Below are 18,461 nucleotides of genomic sequence, written 5' to 3'. Positions count from 1 at the left end.
GTTGCCTTATTGTTTCGTCTCCACCTTCACGTCTTCAATAAATATACTCACTTTAGCAAATTTGAACTGGATGAGTGCAGTGATTTGATTCTCTTCATTTATGACCCTGAGACGGAGATTAGCTGGAACAAAAAGTTTACCTAACGGACAGGCTACTGGGGCATCCCCCTGTGCCTCTACCACCTTTTTCTCAAGATCAGAATTAATTGCGGCGACAACTACACCCTTCTGCACTATAGGAACTGGTTCACAATAATCCCTACCCTCCGGGAAACAACAGGATAAGGCATCAGCTTTGACATTCTTGTTTCCTGGCCGGTACATAATGTAGAAATTGAACCTGGTGAAGAACAGAGACCACCTTGCCTGCCTAGGTGTAAGACACTTTGCAGATTCTAAATACAACAGATTTTTGTGATCTGTGATCACCATGACAAGGTGAAGTGCTCCCTCCAAAAAATGACGCCATTCCTCAAATGCCCATTTAATTGCCAACAGCTCCCTGTTACCAATGTCATAATTCTTCTCCGTAGGAGATAATTTTCTCGAGAAAAATGCACACGGACGCCACTTACTCAGAGAAATCCCCTGAGACAATACAGCTCCCACCCCTAACTCAGAGGCATCCACCCCTACCACAAATGGCTGAGTGATGTCAGGCTGTATTAATATGGGTGCAGTGGAAAAACACTTTTTCAAAGTTTCAAAAGCTTTACTGGCCGCACTGGACTATACGGAGAAATCCGTGCAGCTCTTGGTCATGTCTGTCAATGGTTTGGCTACCACTGAAAAGTCTTTAATAAATTTGCGATAGAAATTTGCAAAACCTAAAAACCTCTGTAAAGCCTTAATGTCCTCAGGACCAGGGGTGTCAAACTGCATTCCTCGAGGGCCGCAAACAGGTCATGTTTTCAGGATTTCCTTGTATTGCACAGGTGATAATTTAATCACCTGCACAGAATGATTCCAGCACCTTGTGTAATGCAAAGGAAATCTTGAAAACACGCACGGTCTGAGTCCTTCGAGGAATGCAGTTTGACACCCCTGCTCAGGACGATCCCACTCCAAGACCGCCCTGACCTTAGCCGGATCCACACGAAAACCTGTGGAGGATAAGAAATAACCCAGAAATGGAATCTCTTTGACCGCGAACATGCATTTCTCAAGTTTGGCACACAGTTTATTGTCCCTGAGTACCTGAAGGACCAGCCGTACATGATCCTGATGAGACTCGAGGTCAGGGTAATAAATTAAGATGTCATCGAGATATACCACCACAAACCTACCTATTAAGTGACTAAATATATCATTGACAAAGTGTTGAAACACAGCAGGAGCATTACTTAACCCAAAAGGCATAACCAAGTTCTCATAATGTCCCTCTGGAGTATTAAACGCCGTCTTCCATTCATCCCCCTCCTTCATCCGAATGAGATTATATGCCCCCCTGAGATTTAATTTGGAGAACCATTTAGCCCCCACAATTTGGTTTAAGAGGTCCGGAATAAGAGGGAGCGGGAAAGAATCCCGAACCATAATTTGATTCAATTCACGGAAGTCTAAGCATGGGCGTAAACCAACGTCCTTCTTCTTTACAAAGAAGAACCCAGCAGCAATGGGTGATGACGAGGGTCTAATATGACCCTTGGCCAGACTCTCCCTGATATAGTCCTTCATGACCTGTCTCTCTGGGGCAGAGATGTTGTATAGCCTACTCTTAGGCAGTTTAGTATGGCGCAATCATAAGGACGGTGTGGCGGTAGTTCTCGACTCCCCTCAGAGAATACATCCTCAAAATCTGAGATGAACTCTGGCAAAACCTGAGAACGCAATCCGGCCAGCCGAGTACCCAGGCAATGTTCCTGACAAAACTCACTCCATTTAGTAATCTCCCTGGTCTGCCAGTCTAACACCAGGTTGTTTAACGTGAGCCATGGTAAACCGAGAACTACAGGCAACGGCAAACCCCCCAACACATAACAATCTAATGACTCAGAGTGCAACGCCCCTATTTGTAGGCTCACCCCATGGACTATGTGAGTGAAAGTCCCCTGGCTCAAGGGTGCAGAATCAATGGCAATTATAGGTATGGGTCTCTAGACAACTCTTGAGACTTAAACCCATGTGCCTGAACAAACCCAGCATCAATTAAATTAAACCCTGCCCCAGAGTCCAGAAAGGCAGAGATATTGAACCTATTTTCACCAAGATGAATCTCGGCTGGTAAGAAAAATTTAGGTTTACCTAAGGAGGAAATTAATACACCTGAGTTGCCAACCTCCCCGCAACCCGGGCTCAATAGTTTTCCGGCGGTTGTTTTCTAGAAGGACACACATTCACATAATGACCCTTTCTGCCACAAAAACAACATGCACCTTCTTTAGGCCGTACTACTGCAGCCCCCTTAGAACGAATAGTGCCACCCAACTGCCTAGGTTCTCCTAGAGACTCTAGAATTACCCTTGAATAGCGGCGATTCATTAAGTCTCTGGCGCAGGCGGCGGTCCACACGGATCGCAAGATATATAGCTACCTCCAGTGTGGTTGGTGTCTCCTGTAGGGCGAAGGCATCTTTTATTTTATCAGATAGGCCCTGATAAAATTGACTGCGGAGTGCAGGGTCATTCCACATTGTGTCAGTAGCCCATCTCCGAAACTCAGAGCAGTACTCCTCTACTGGCCGGTCTCCCTGTGTAAGATGGCGTATTGTGGACTCAGCGAGGGAGACGCGGTCAGGATCATCATACACTTGACCTAAGGCTTGAAAAAACTCCTCCACAGTTCATAACGGCAAAGCATCAACGGGAAGTGAAAAAGCCCAGGTCTGAGGGTCACCTTGTAGGAGCGATACTACAATTCCAACCCTCTGCTCCTCTGAACCTGAAATGTGAGGACGCAACCTAAAATACAATTTACAGGCCTCCCTGAAAGTAACAAATTTGTCTTCCCCCCGAGAACCTGTCAGGTAATGGAATTTTAGGCTCCAGTAAAGCTTGTGGAGGTGTAGCAACCCCTGCAGTGGCCACTGGAGTGCGCTGCACAACCGCTGAGTGGAGGTCAGCCACCTCTAGACTGAGTTGCTGCATTTGTCCAGCTAAAGCAGCAATGAGGTCCATATTGGACCAAGAAAAATTTTTAAGGTCAGTGATACTGTCACGCCGTAAAAGGCAATAAAGGGGCAGGACGGCGTACTGGGACCCGCACCTGTCCCTACCACTTAAACGGGGCCCTGGCTTTCCCTTATGTCGGGGGTACCTATGATGGTTAGGAGGTCCGAGCCGCCAGCATATCCCTGTCTCCTGTGCAGGCCCTATCAGGGGCCCCCTCTCTCCCTAAAGGAGGTGGACTGCACCAGTGTAATAATACAACAAATAACAGGGTATACAGACAAGGTAACTAAAAGTCTCAAACTCACCAAATGCTCACACAACCACAGAGGAAACACAGAGAAGGGAAGAGAAGGAATAAACTAGGAAGGAAAACAGGTTTAACATGCAACCAAAACTGCAGACACCAATCTCTGTAAATAAACCTCCAACACCAACACTACGCTTCTTTAACCTCCAAGCCAGGCAGTAGAACTGATCACTGACACTAGCTGAAGTCAGGACTGGGTCTATATAGAGGATCAGATTACAAAATCCACTTCAGCTGAGAGACCCAGCTCTCAGCAACTTAGCAATAAGGTTAACTCCTGCACTGCTGGCACAAAGCAGCTAGGTCAGAATACAGGTGAAGAGCTTCTGTCCACTGTGTGTGAACGAGGCCCAGAGCGCTGCGGTTCTCTGGAACCTCTCTGTCGCGGTAGCCCCGTGACAATAAAAAGACATGCAGTCTGACACTTCACTGTGCTGGCAGTCTGTCTTGCCTTGAGAAAGATGGAGTTGAGCTGCTTTTTCAGAGTGAATGATGAGGTCAGGATGTAGATAGAAGGAGCAGTAACACATATAGTGGCATGATAAAGTCTGGACACCCCTGGTTAAAATGACTGTGAACAATTAATCAAGTTGAAAATTAAATGATCTCTAAAAGGCCTAAAGTTAAAGATGACACATTTGATTTGTATTTTCAGCAAAAAATAATATATTTTTTCATCTTTTACATTTTAAAAATTAGAAAAAGGAAAATCGGCCAATGCTCAAGTTTGAGTACCCTGCATGGTTAGTACCTAGTAGCACTCCATTTTGCAAGTATCACAGCTTGCAAATGCTTTTTGCAATCAGCAAAGGGTCTTTCAATTCCTTTTTCAGGGATTTTCATCCATTCTTCCTTGGAAAATTCTTCCAGTTCTGTGAGATTCTTGTACTACTCTTTTGACTACTAGACACAAATTTGAATTAATGCTCAAATTAGGGGACTGTGATGGCTATAGTAAAACCTTCAAGTTCCTCCCTTTGAGGTAGTTTATTGTGGATTTTGACTTGCATTTAGGATCATTATCCATTTGTAGAAGCCAACCTTTTTTAAAATTCAGTTTTTTAACAGATGGTGTTATGTTTGCATCAAGATCTTGCAGAAATGTCATTGAATCCATTCTTCCCTCTACCCGTGAAATGGTCCCTGTGTCATTAGCTGAAACAACCCCAAAGCATTGTTGATCTACCCCCATGCTTAATGGTTGGCAAGATGTTATTTTCCAGAAATTATGTGCCCTTTCTTCTCTACACATACCTAATTATAATTGTGACCAAAGAATTCTATTTTAACATCATTGGTTAACAGGACTTGTTTTCAAAATGCATTAGACTTTTTAGGGTTTCTTTTGCATAATTTTGACGCTGAATTTTATGGTGGGGATGCAGGAAAGGTTTCCTTCTGATTACTCTTTCATATCAGGTCATATTTGTGCAGATGTCTCTAAACAGTAGAACAATGAATCACAACTTCAGAGTCTGCTAAAAATTTCTGAATGTCTTTTGCAGTTAAGCAGAGGTTCTGATTTATCTTGACCTCCACTGTTTCTTTTAACTGCCATTTCTTAACCCCTTTCTGCCATTGGACGTACTATCCCATCCATGTGACCTGGGACTTAATTCCCATGGACAGGATAGTACGTCATAGGCGATCAGCCGCACTCACGGGGGGAGCGCAGCCAAAAGCGGACGGGTGTCAAATGATTATCACAGCTGACATCTGGCACTATGTGCCAGGTGTGGTCACGTACTGCTCCCGGCACTTTGACCCCCCAAACATTGTGATCAAACATGATAGCAGCGTTCCGGTGGCATAGGGAAGCATCGCGCAGGGAGGGGGCTCCTTGCGTGCTTCCCTGAGACCCTCAGAACAGCACAATCAGTTCCAAGCGTCTCTTCGTCTCTCCTCCCTTCAGGTTCCCGGATCCAAGATGGCCATGGGGGCCTTGCAGGTCCTGCAGGGAGGCGGCTTGTCAGTGCCTGCTGAAATCTCTGCAAAGTGTCAGATCAGCGAACTGACACTATATAGTGATGTCCCTGTTATGACCTGGTGGTAAGGACAATAATGGACCTGGTGGTTAAGAGCACACGGAATGGCCTGATAGTTACTAATAATATAGGACGAGCTCTGAGACGTGGGAACTCTGCTGACCGCAATCCCTAATCCTATCAACCACACTAGAAATAGCCGTGGATTGCTCCTAACGCTCCCTATGCAACTCAACACAGCCTAAGAAACTAGCTAGCCTTAGAGATAGAAAAATAAAGCCTACCTTGCCTCAGAGAAATTCCCCAAAGGAAAAGGCAGCCCCCCACATATAATGACTGTGAGTAAAGATGAAAATTACAAACACAGAGATGAAATAGATTTAGCAAAGTGAGGCCCGACTTACTGAACAGACAGAGGATAGGAAAGGTAACATTGCGGTCAGCACAAAAAACTACAAAAAGACCACGCAGAGGGTGCAAAAAGACCCTCCGCACCGACTCACGGTGCGGAGGCGCTCCCTCTGCGTCCCGCAGCTTCCAGCAAGCAAGACAAAAATCAAAATAGCAAGCTGGACAGAAAAATAGCAAACCAGAGAAAAACAAGCAGGAACTTAGCTTCTGCTGGGAAGACAGGTCACAAGAACGATCCAGGAGAGAACTAGACCAATACTGGAACATTGCCAGGTGGCATGGAGCAATGATCTAAGTGGAGTTAATTAGAGCAGCCAGCTAACGAATTAACCTCGTCACCTGTGGAAGGAAACTAAGAAGCCGCAGCTCCACTCACAACCACCAGAGGAAGCCCATGGACAGAACCAGCCGAAGTACCATTCACGACCACAGGAGGGGACTTGACAACAGAATTCACAACATGTCCCACCCTGGGACAATGTAAAAAAGTTGAAAAAAATAAAATTAACATGTGTAAAAATATTTTTTTTTACATTTCTAAATAAAGAAAAAAAAATTATTTTTCCAAATCAATACATTTCTTTATGTAAATAAAAAACAAAACAATAAAAGTACACATATTTAGTATCACTGCGTCCGTAACGACCCGACGTATAAAAATGTCCCACTAGTTAACCCCTTCAGTGAACACCGTAAAAAATAAATAAAAAACGAGGCAAAAAACAATGCTTTATCATCATAACACACAATCAAAAAGACGGATAAAAATAAACATGGTTCCGCTGAAAACGTCATCTTGTCTCGCAATAAATGATCCACCATACAGTGTCATCAGCAAAAAAATAAAAAGTTATAGCCCTCAGAATAAAGAGATGCAAAAATAATTATTTTTTACATAAAATAGTTTCTATTGTATAAAAGCGCCAAAATATATAAAAAATGATATAAATGAGACATCACTGTAATCTTACTGACCGGAAGAATAAAACTGCCTTATCAATTTTATCTAACGCGGAATGGTATAAACGTCCCCCCTAAAAGAAATTCATGAGTTGTTGGTTTTTGTTCATTCTGCCTCATAAAAATCATAATAAAAAGCCATCAAAAATGTCATGTGCCCGAAAATGGTACTATTAAAAACGTCAGCTCGTCCCGCAAAAAACAAGACCTCACATGACTCTGTGGGCCAAAATATGGAAAAATTATAGCTCTCAAAATGTGGTGATGCAAAAACTATTTTTTACAATAAAAAGTGTCTTTTAGTGTGTGACAGCAGCCAATCATAAAAATCCGCTATAAAATCAAGCTATAAATACTAAATCAAACCCCCCTTCATCACCCCCTTAGTTAGGGAAAATAATAAAATAAAAAAAGTATTTATTTCTATTTTACCATTAGGGTTAGGGTTATGGCAAAATTTAATGTTGGGGCAACAGTTACTGTAAGGGCTAAAGTCAGAGTTAGGGTTGGGGCTAAAGTTAGGGTTAGGGTTGGTGCTAAAGTTAGGTTTAGGGTTGGGTCTAAAGTTAGGGTTAGGGTTCAGATTACATTTATGGTTGGGATTAGGGTTAGGGGTGTGTGGTTAGTGTTATGGTTGAGTTTCGGGTTAAGGGTGTGTTGGGGTTAGGGGTGTGGTTAGGGTTGGGATTAGGGTGAGGGGCGTGTTCAGGTTAGGGGTGTGGATAGGGTTATGGTTAGGGTTGGGATTAAGGTTAGGGGTGTGTTCGGGTTAGGGTTGAAGTAAGAATTGTGGGATTTCCACATTTTAGGCACATCAGGGGCTCTCCAAATGTGACATGGCGTCAAATCTCAATTCCAGCCAATTCTGCTTTGAAAAAGTAAAACAGTACTCCTTCCCTTCTGAGCTCTCCTGTGCGCCCAAACAGGGGTTACCCCAACAAATGGGGTATCAGCCTACTCAGGACAAATTGGACAACTTGTGGGGTCCAATTGCTCTTGTTAACCTTGGGAAAATAAACATTTGGGGGCTAAAAAATCTTTTTTGTGGGAAAAAAAGATTTTTTAATTTCACGGCTCTGCGTTATAAACTTTAGTGAAACATTTGGGGGTTTAAAGTTCTCATAACACATCTAGATAAGTTCCTTGGGGGGTCTAGTTTCCAATATAGCATCACTTGTGAGGGTTTTCTACTGTTCAGGTACATCAGAGGTTCGACAAATGCAACGTAACTTTGCAAACCATTCCATCTAAGTCTGCATTCCAAATGGCCCTCCTTCCCTTCTGAGCTCTGCCATGCGCCCAAATGGTGGTTCCACCCACATATGGGGTATCAGCGTACTCACAACAAATTGGGCAACAACTTTTTGGGTCCAATTTCTCTTGTTACCCTTGGGAAAATACAAAACTGGGGGCTAAAAATAATTTTTGTGGAAGAAAAAGATTTTTTATTTTTACGGCTCTGCGTTATAAACTTTAGTGAAACACTTGGGGGTTCAAAGTTCTCCCAACACATCTATGTAAGTTCCTTAGGGGGTCTACTTTCCAAAATGGTCTCACTTTGTGGGGGTTTCCACTGTTTAGGCACATTAGGGGCTCTCCAAACCCAACATGGCATCCTCTCAATTCCAGTCAATTTTGCATTGAAAAGTCAAACGGCGCTCCTTCCCTTCCAAGCTCTGCCATGCGCCCAAACAGTGGTTTTCCCCCACATATGGGGTATCAGCATACTCAGGACAAATTGCACAACAACTTTCGGTGTCCAATTTCTCCTGTTACTCTTGTAAAAATAAAAAATTGGGGGCAAATAATCCTTTTTGTGAAAAAAAGATGATTTTTTATTTTTACGGCTCTACATCATAAACTTCTGTGAAGCATTTGGAGGTTCAAAGTGCTCACCACACATCTAGATAAGTTCCTTAGGGAGTTTACTTTCCAAAATGGTGTCACTTGTGGGGGTTTCACTGTTTAGGCATATCAGGGGCTCTCCAAACGCGACAAGGCGTCCGATCTCAATTCCAGTCAATTTTGCATTGAAAAGCCAAATGGTGCTCCTTCCTTTCCGAGCTCTGCCATGTGCACAAACAGTGGTTCCCCCCACATATAGGGTATCAGCCTACGCAGGACAAATTGCACAACAACTTGTGTGTCCAATTTTTTCTGTTACCCTTAAGAAAATAAAAAAATAGGGGGAAAAAATCATTTTTGTGAAACAAATATGATTTTTTATTTTTACGACTCTACATCATAAACTTCTGTGAAGCACATGGTGGGTCAAAGTGCTTACCACACAACTAGATAAGTTTTCTAGGGGGTCTACTTTCCAAAATCATGTTACTTGTGGGGTGTTTCCACTGTTTAGGCACATTAGGTGTTCTCCAAACACGACACGGCTTCCTATCTCAATTCCAGAGAATTTTGCATTGGAAAGTCAAACGGCGCTCCTTCACTTCCGAGCGCTGCCATGTGCCCAAACAGTGGTTCCCCCCACATATAGGGTACTACTCAGGACAAACTGTACAACAACTTTTGGGGTCCAATTTCTCGTGTTAACTTTGATAAAATAAAACAAATTGGATCTGAAGTAAATTTTTTGTGAAAAAAGTTAAATGTTCATTTATTTTTTAAATTCCAAAAATTCCTGTGAAACATCTGAAGGGTTAATAAACTTCTTGGATGTGGTTTTGAGTACCTTGAGGGGTGCAGTTTTTAGAATGGTGTCACACTTGGGTATTTTCTATCATATAGACCTTTCAAAGTGACTTGGTGTTGTAAAAATGAGAAATTGCTAGTCAAATTTAACCCTTATAACTCCCTAACAAAAATAAATTTTGATTCCAAAATTTTGCTAATGTAAAGTAGACATGTGGGAAATGTTACTTATTAAGTATTTTGTGTGACATATCTCTGTGATTTAACGGCATGAAAATTAAAAGTTGGAAAATTGCAAAATTTTCAATATTTTTGCCAAATTTCAGTTTTTTTTCACAAATAATCGCAAGTAATGTCGAGGAAATGTTACCACTAACATGAAGTACAATATGTCACTAGAAAACTTTGTCAGAATTACCATGATCCATGCAAGCATTCCAGAGTTATAATCTCATAAAGGGACAGTGGTCAGAATTGTAAAAATTGACCCGGTCATTAACATGCAAATCATCCTTGGGGGTTAAGGGGTTAATTACATTTCCAGCTGAGGAAATGGCAACTTGAAACTGCTTTGCTATTTTCTTATAGCCTTCTCCTACTTTGAGTGCCTCCATTGTCTTCATTTTCAGAATGCTAGGCAGCTGTTTAGAAAAATCCATGGCTGCTGTTCTCCTAACAAGGACAGAGGAGGCTGGACTTTTATAAAGCTGGGAAATTTGCATTACCTGGCCTTTCCTAACTAAGATATTGATCAAGCCATTACCCTAACAGGCTAATTAAGGTCTGAAATCTTGGTCAAACTTATCGGAACGCAGAAATCTCCAAGGGTGTCCAAGTTTTTCCATCGGCCCATTTTACTTTTTGTAATTTTTGAAATGCAAAAAAATGATAATATATATATATATATATATATTATCAATTTTTTGCATATATATATATATATATATATATTAGGCAGTATATATATATATATATATATATATATACTGTATATATATATATATATATATATATATATACTGCCTAAAATACAAAAGGATATGCGTCATCTTTAACTTTAGCTTGTTTTTAGATCATTTAATCTTCAACCTGCTTATATGTTCACAATGACAGTAATTTTGGCTAGGGGTGACCAAACTTTTACATGCCAATGTAAGTGGAGAAAAAGGCAGGTTTATTTGATAAAATATAATATAAAGTTCCTTATATCCACCTGTACTAATGATTTATGCAAAATTTGTCCTATTTAACTTGCACTTCAGCTATACTGCAGTGGTGATCTCTAGTTGATGCTTTATCATGAAAGACATCGTAGAATTAATACAGCTGTGTCTCTTCTGCAATCAGAGTCTGTTCTTTTTTACTTATAATAGGTTACTTTTTGCTTTCAGCTTGACCTTCATTAAAGATCTCCAGTCTACTGGCTGCAGAATCATCCTTGCACTGATGAATATATATGCAGAAATCATTTACACTATGCCCGTTCAGGAAATTGATAAGACCTTACAACCCTTTCTTACCCTAAATTTTCTAAACAATCTTCTTTTTTCACTCCAAATATACATTCCTTTTCTCCAAAATTCTTCTGATCGTAGCAGTCTCTGCAAATCACTGGCATGCTCCTCTGCTAGACATCCAGCCCAGAAAGGATCGTGAATTTAAACTCCTTGCACTTGCAGGAATGGCATACTGGGAGCACATTTGAAATTTCTGCATTTATAAGCCAAAATCATGCATGAACGAAATACTCCTTCGAAACCCCTGTTAAGATATTTTAAATTTCATTAACTAATTGAAATGTTGACGAACTAGAGGAATTAAAAGAAAAAGTGATGCCTCCTTTGTATTGACAGGTCATGCCCGTTAAGGGGTAAAGAGTTAATAAAGATTTTTCTAGTTCCTTATCTTGTCACTTTTCTTCTTTTGAGCAAAAACTTTCAAAATATCAGTTTGTGAACTAGAAAGCTAAATTAAGACAGTCACATGAATCGCTTTAATCACACAATGAATTAGATAAACAATAGGGCTTGCAGCTGAGCTATTAAAGGGTTTAGAACAGTTTTTAATTCCGTAGCTTTTATTCTATTTCCACTTCTCGAAGTCTTTTTAACAATGAAATGATGAGAAGATTGGAAATAAAATATACTTAAGATGCAGAATCTGTGGGTTAAACAACATTATTACATAGCATTTCATAAACTGCAGTTTCTTTTCTTTTCGTAGAAATCATGTCCTTTGTCAACTTGTGGTCACATCAGCATTTCTGTTGATGTAATTTGCTTCAGCTGCAGAGCATAGCTGGCCTACAAATCAAAAACCAGAATAGAGGATGTCAGGAATAATTCGATGTCTTCATTGCTTAGATAATGTGCAAATCAATTCACATCCTATTTTTTCAGAGAATATGGAGCATGAAGTATCTAGCGTAAGCAAAACAGAAAACACAACAGCTGGTGAAGAGCTGATTTGTCTAGATGGTCTATTTTAGTGTCGCTCTCTAGTGCTGACTGTTAAGTGACATGGCCATGAGAAAGCCAAGCTTTGGCTCTGTTATGTAGATGTATGTGCAATACTGCTGGGAAACATTGGTGCCATTTCATACATGTCATTGAAAAAAACATCCCATCTTCTTTCTAATTTAGGCTCATCATGACAGGACATTGTTTCATGTTTACTAACAAACCAAAGATCCAATTGGCAAAATGTCATGTAAAGTAGTGAAGACTAACATGTTTTACAATGAGATGTGCTACTTTTTATTTTTTTCAGGAAATTACTATTATCTACCCAGTCAAGGACAAACCTATGGGGGGTGGGGTGAGGATGGTGGGGCAGAAGTAGCAGCTTTAGCCATGCCTTGATGTTTTAAAGGGGTATTCCCATCTCCAAGATCATATCTCAATACGTAGTAGGTGTAATAATATTATTGCTAGCAAATACCTCTAATTAGAAATGTAGTATAGTTATTCTGATTTGCTATGTCACTTACCCCATGTGCAGGACATTGCAGTAGCTTAGATATCCATGCTTATGACCACTAACTGAAAAATAAGTATCTGTTGCTTTATAAGTTATCATAACCATGGATACCTAAGCTACTGCAATTTTCAAAACATTGGGTTAGCGACATACCGAATCAGAACAACTATACTACATTTCTCATTAGAGATATTCGCTAATATTATTATTATTACACCTACTACATAGTGGTAGGGAATACCCCTTTAAGGATTCCAAGGGTTCTTTAGCTACATATCATGCCAGTATTTTAAATGGTATATAGTTATTGGGGGGTTCTGCTATAGAGTTTGTATTGGGGCACTGGATATTTCAGTTACTCCCCTGCAGTGAATAATATTTGTTAGAAATCATATATTGTAGGAATTCCCAAAATGCTAGAACTTGTAATCATTACCGGCACTTGACACTGATCAAAAAGTTTTGGTGGCAATGAATAAAACAAGCCATCATATTATCATGAAATGTTGTACTCATCTACCAAGTATAACAAAGTTTAATACGGTAATTACGTCATTTGTTGAAAAGACTGCTGAACACTTTCTTCAAACTAAATATACCACTGCATTTTATCAGTTGGCTGGATGTCTTCTTGATTTTTTCATATCATTTTCTGGACGTCCATGTGTGATTCACTCGAAGGACTCAAGTGTCCCATAAATCGAGGACTTGTACTCGAAGGACTCAAGTGTCCCATAAATCCTTGGACTCCTATAGAGATCATTTTACAGATCTCATGGGATTTTTAGGATTTCTGGGACATGCTATAATCTATGAATATTTATTTGCAGAAGGACATGAGATTAGTATGGTTTGATATTTTTTTATTCTACCTTTTATGATGTGCTCATTATATAATTAAACCAGGTATTTTTCCTTTCAATGGTATCTACATGGATATAAAGGCAGCAAGTTCACGTGTGGCCCAAATTAGAAGCAAAAGAAGCTAACTGATTGGGTAATCTATAGCTTGTGTTGCGCTCATTACAGCCACAAAGTTTTCCCAACTAGATATTTCACAGTACGTGCTTTTTTCAGAATTGCATTGCTCCTCATGAACTATTTTTCACTCTCATCATGCCTGATCATTTTTAATACTTTTTTTCCATTCATTAACTATTTCTTATTGTTTTAAGTTGATGATTTTCTCCCTGTATAATTGTGCTATTTTATTATTGTACATGAGACTACTATATTGTCCTCATCAAGAAACCCAACAAAGAAAAAGGAAGCAGAATATCGCTGCATATTAAAAAGGTAAATATTTATTAATTCATAACATGCAATTAAAAATGGTTAAAATATGGGGAGAAGTGGCAGAAAAAGTGACTTCATGTGTCCAGGTGACAGTACCAGTAAAATAATATTGGAATCAAGAAAGTGAACACCAGGGCATGCTATTGGTATCAAGGAATAAAAGACCATGGTCAGTCATATGATCAGAATATCTAAAAGTGGGTAATCAATGCTCATAACCACAGAGGGCATGCATAAGTAAATACAACAGACACATATGAAGATACCATAAAAAAATAATATACAGTGATCAGGTAGTAGTCATGTAACGAAACAAGTGCATTTTAAATAGTCTATTCAACCTAATCCCGAATTATATAAAGGTATCAAAATATAAAAATCATGGAATTCAGATCATGATATTCTGCATAAATAGACAGTTCAGAAATGAGCACCACATGCGAAAGTGAGGCGTGGCACCCCAATGCGCGGTTTGTGTTAACTTCTTCAGGAGGAGTTGTCCTCACCACCTCTGATTCCTCTGGGATAGTCCATGAATGAGTTCCAGTCAATGATGCAGGAGGAAGAGAGCTGAAGGCTAAGATTGCTGCCCTGCGTTACAGATTAGAGACTAGTTTGGGTTTTCCACAAGGTTTGGCTATAAATGGGAAAACTAGTATATTTTAGTAAATCTGCAAAGATCCTATTTTTTTAAAATGTGTCAGCTTTTAACACAAGAGTTTGAGTTGGGTATTTACCTTTCCTGTTTTCTGCTCTGCAAGATAGAAGGTACAAGCTACATTTGAGCATTTATATTTGACAGTTTTTTATGGCGTTTGACTTGATTTCAAGCCATGGCGATTTGATGGATGAACGACCTGTAGGAAGATTGATCTTGTTCAAGTTTATGTTCACCAGGGTCATATCTGCCATTGTTTTGACAGTGTTAAGTCATTGGCTTGCTGGTCTTCCTCTTCGCCTTTTTCTGCTATTTTTTCAACGGTGATGACTTTTTCCAGTAATTGCTCTCTTCATATGATGTGTCCAAAAAAGGCATGTCGTAGCTTGGTGATCCTTGCTTTGAGTGACATGCTTGATTTGTTCTAAAATTAATTTGTTTGTTCTTCTTGCCATACATGATATTGATAGCATCCTTCTCCATGACCATATTTAAAAGGCGTCGATTCTTCTCCTTTATTGTCCAGGCTTTGCATCTATATGTTACCACTGAAAAGTACACAGTATATACAAGCCTTGTCTTTATCGTCAATGAAATGTTCTTTGATATGCAGACTTTGTCAAGTGACATCATTAGTGATTTTTTCATAACTATTCTCCTATTGGTTTCAGGTGTCGTCGCTGTATCTTGAGTGATCATTGATACGAGTAGGTTGAAGCCTTTTACAGCTTCAAGTTTGATGCCATCCATCTCAAAATGTGTCCTGTTCGTGCCTGCAGTGGTCAATATACAGGTCCTTCTCAAAAAATTAGCATATAGTGTTAAATTTCATTATTTACCATAATGTAATGATTACAATTAAACTTTCATATATTATAGATTCATTATCCACCAACTGAAATTTGTCAGGTCTTTTATTGTTTTAATACTGATGATTTTGGCATACAACTCCTGATAACCCAAAAAACCTGTCTCAATAAATTAGCATATTTCACCCATCCAATCAAATAAAAGTGTTTTTTAATAACAAACAAAAAAACCATCAAATAATAATGTTCTGTTATGCACTCAATACTTGGTCGGGAATCCTTTGGCAGAAATGACTGCTTCAATGCGGCGTGGCATGGAGGCAATCAGCCTGTGACACTGCTGAGATGTTATGGAGGCCCAGGATGCTTCAATAGCGGCCTTAAGCTCATCCAGAGTGTTGGATCTTGCGTCTCTCAACTTTCTCTTCACAATATCCCACAGATTCTCTATGGGGTTCAGGTCAGGAGAGTTGTCAGGCCAATTGAGCACAGTAATACCATGGTCAGTAAACCATTTACCAGTGGTTTTGGCACTGTGAGCAGGTGCCAGGTCGTGCTGAAAAATGAAATCTTCATCTCCATAAAGCATTTCAGCCGATGGAAGCATGAAGTGCTCCAAAATCTCCTGATAGCTAGCTGCATTGACCCTGCCCTTGATGAAACACAGTGGACCAACACCAGCAGCTGACATGGCACCCCACACCATCACTGACTGTGGGTACTTGACACTGGACTTCAGGCATTTTGGCATTTCCTTCTCCCCAGTCTTCCTCCAGACTCTGGCACCTTGATTTCCGAATGACATGCAAAATTTGCTTTCATCAGAAAAAAGTACTTGGGACCACTTAGCAACAGTCCAGTGCTGCTTCTCTGTAGCCCAGGTCAGGCGCCTCTGCCGCTGTTTATGGTTCAAAAGTGGCTTTACCTGGGGAATGCGGCACCTGTAGCCCATTTCCTGCACACGCCTGTGCACGGTGGCTCTGGATGTTTCCACACCAGACTCAGTCCACTGCTTCCTCAGGTTCCCCAAGGTCTAGAATCGGTCCTTCTCCACAATCTTCCTCAGGGTCCGGTCTCCTCTTCTCGTTGTACAGCGTTTTCTGCCACATTGTTTCCTTCCAACAGACTTACCATTGAGGTGCCTTGATACAGCACTCTGGGAACAGCCTATTTGTTGAGAAATTTCTTTCTGGGTCTTACCCTCTTGCTTGAGGGTGTCAATGATGGCCTTCTTGACATCTGTCAGGTCGCTAGTCTTACCCATGATGGGGGTTTTGAGTAATGAACCAGGCAGGGAGTTTATAAAAGCCTCAGGTATCTTTTGCATGTGTTTAGAGTTAATTAGTTGATTCAGAAGATTAGGGTAATAGGTCGTTTAGAGAACCTTTTCTTGATATGCTAATTTATTGAGACAGGTTTTTTGGGTTATCAGGAGTTGTATGCCAAAATCATCAGTATTAAAACAATAAAAGACCTGACAAATTTCAGTTGGTGGATAATGAATCTATAATATATGAAAGTTTAATTGTAATCATTACATTATGGTAAATAATGAAATTTAACACTATATGCTAATTTTTTTAGAAGGACCTGTATATAATAATATGATATTATAATAATAATAATAATAATAATATATGATTAAATTAACTTATATTTGTAGAGTTTGAATCTAAAAATAATTCCGCATATGCTATGAATATCAGACTCTAAAAAAAGCGAATGGCAAGAAGTAAAGAGCAATAAATATTGCTTTTTAGGGAAACATTGCTATATATTTTAAAAAAGAAATAAATCAGGCTGAACCACATGTCCCACATCTTTACAATAAAGCTATTCATCAACAGTGTTCTATTACCATCCTGCCAGCAATGAACACTGTAGGTGTATGTCTAATAGATCCAATAGATGACCTTGTGTGAACTTTAAGTATTAAAACACTAATGATAATGACACATATTAACCTAGTATAATAGAAGATAATGACTTGTGAAACATATGACTCTGTTCTCAAAATTAGACTAGTACAGTTCTTGGAAGCACAATTTCACATTAATACATAGTCTATTCTGACTCAGTGAATGCTAATTAATCTTCTTTTCTTTTCTCTCAATGCACCAACAATGGCTATGAAGCTAAGTTGATAAATAGACAAGAACCCCATCAGTGCATATTAGTGAACATTTCAACAGATTTTCTTTTGACAATTAGAGTGAATTGTCCTATTTTAATGTACCCAATAAGGTCATAGTCTAACAGGGCGGGTTTTCTAGCTTGGGGCTTATACTTTTTAAGAATGAAGTTTTTATCAAGCCTTAATTTTGCAATATGGGCGTGAGAGAACTGAATACGAAATCATAATCTTTAAAATATTGTTACAAATTCAACATTATGAAAACTATCAATTTTGGTTATTGTTGGTTTCTTTTCTATGTTTTATTATGGTTTGTATCAGAATCACTGCACAGAAGACATCAACATACAAAGAAATGTTTTATTTTCATTGTCAATATTACAGCCATAAATTCTACCCCAACCACAGGCAAAAATATTCACTTTAGTAATACGAGTCTATTAAAAATGTAGTACTTGTGAAAATACATTGTTCACTTATGGCAGAGGTAGAGTCCCTCATGGTTTCCTCTATTCCCGAAATCTGTATTCCCCTTTTTTTATTATGCAGAGGTGGCCATACATAAGCAATAAACATCTTTGCTCCTGGCAGGTCCTCGCACTGTCAACTGGTTCCTTTTGTAAAAAAAAAATGGGTAAAACATGGATTTAGTCTGCGCTGCCGAATGATTCAAGTCCAGTGGTCCAGGTGGTCGGGCATCTAGGAAATAGCGACCACAATATTGTACAGTTTCACCTGTCTTTCACTAGGGGGACTTGTCAGGGAGTCACAAAAACACTGAACTTTAGGAAGGCAAAGTTTGACCAGCTTAGAGATGCCCTTAATCTGGTAGACTGGGACAATATCCTCAGAAATAAGAATACAGATAATAAATGGGAAATGTTTAAGAACATCCTAAATAGGCAGTGTAAGCGGTTTATACCTTGTGGGAATAAAAGGACTAGAAATAGGAAAAACCCAATGTGGCTAAACAAAGAAGTAAGACAGGCAATTAACAGTAAAAAGAAAGCATTTGCACTACTAAAGCAGGATGGCACCATTGAAGCTCTAAAAAACTATAGGGAGAAAAATACTTTATCTAAAAAACTAATTAAAGCTGCCAAAAAGGAAACAGAGAAGCACATTGCTAAGGAGAGTAAAACTAATCCCAAACTGTTCTTCAA

The sequence above is a fragment of the Ranitomeya imitator genome, chromosome 1 (genome assembly GCF_032444005.1).
Source record: "Ranitomeya imitator isolate aRanImi1 chromosome 1, aRanImi1.pri, whole genome shotgun sequence".
Classification (NCBI taxonomy): Eukaryota; Metazoa; Chordata; class Amphibia; order Anura; family Dendrobatidae; genus Ranitomeya; species Ranitomeya imitator.
Note: the sequence above shows the minus strand (reverse complement) of the source record.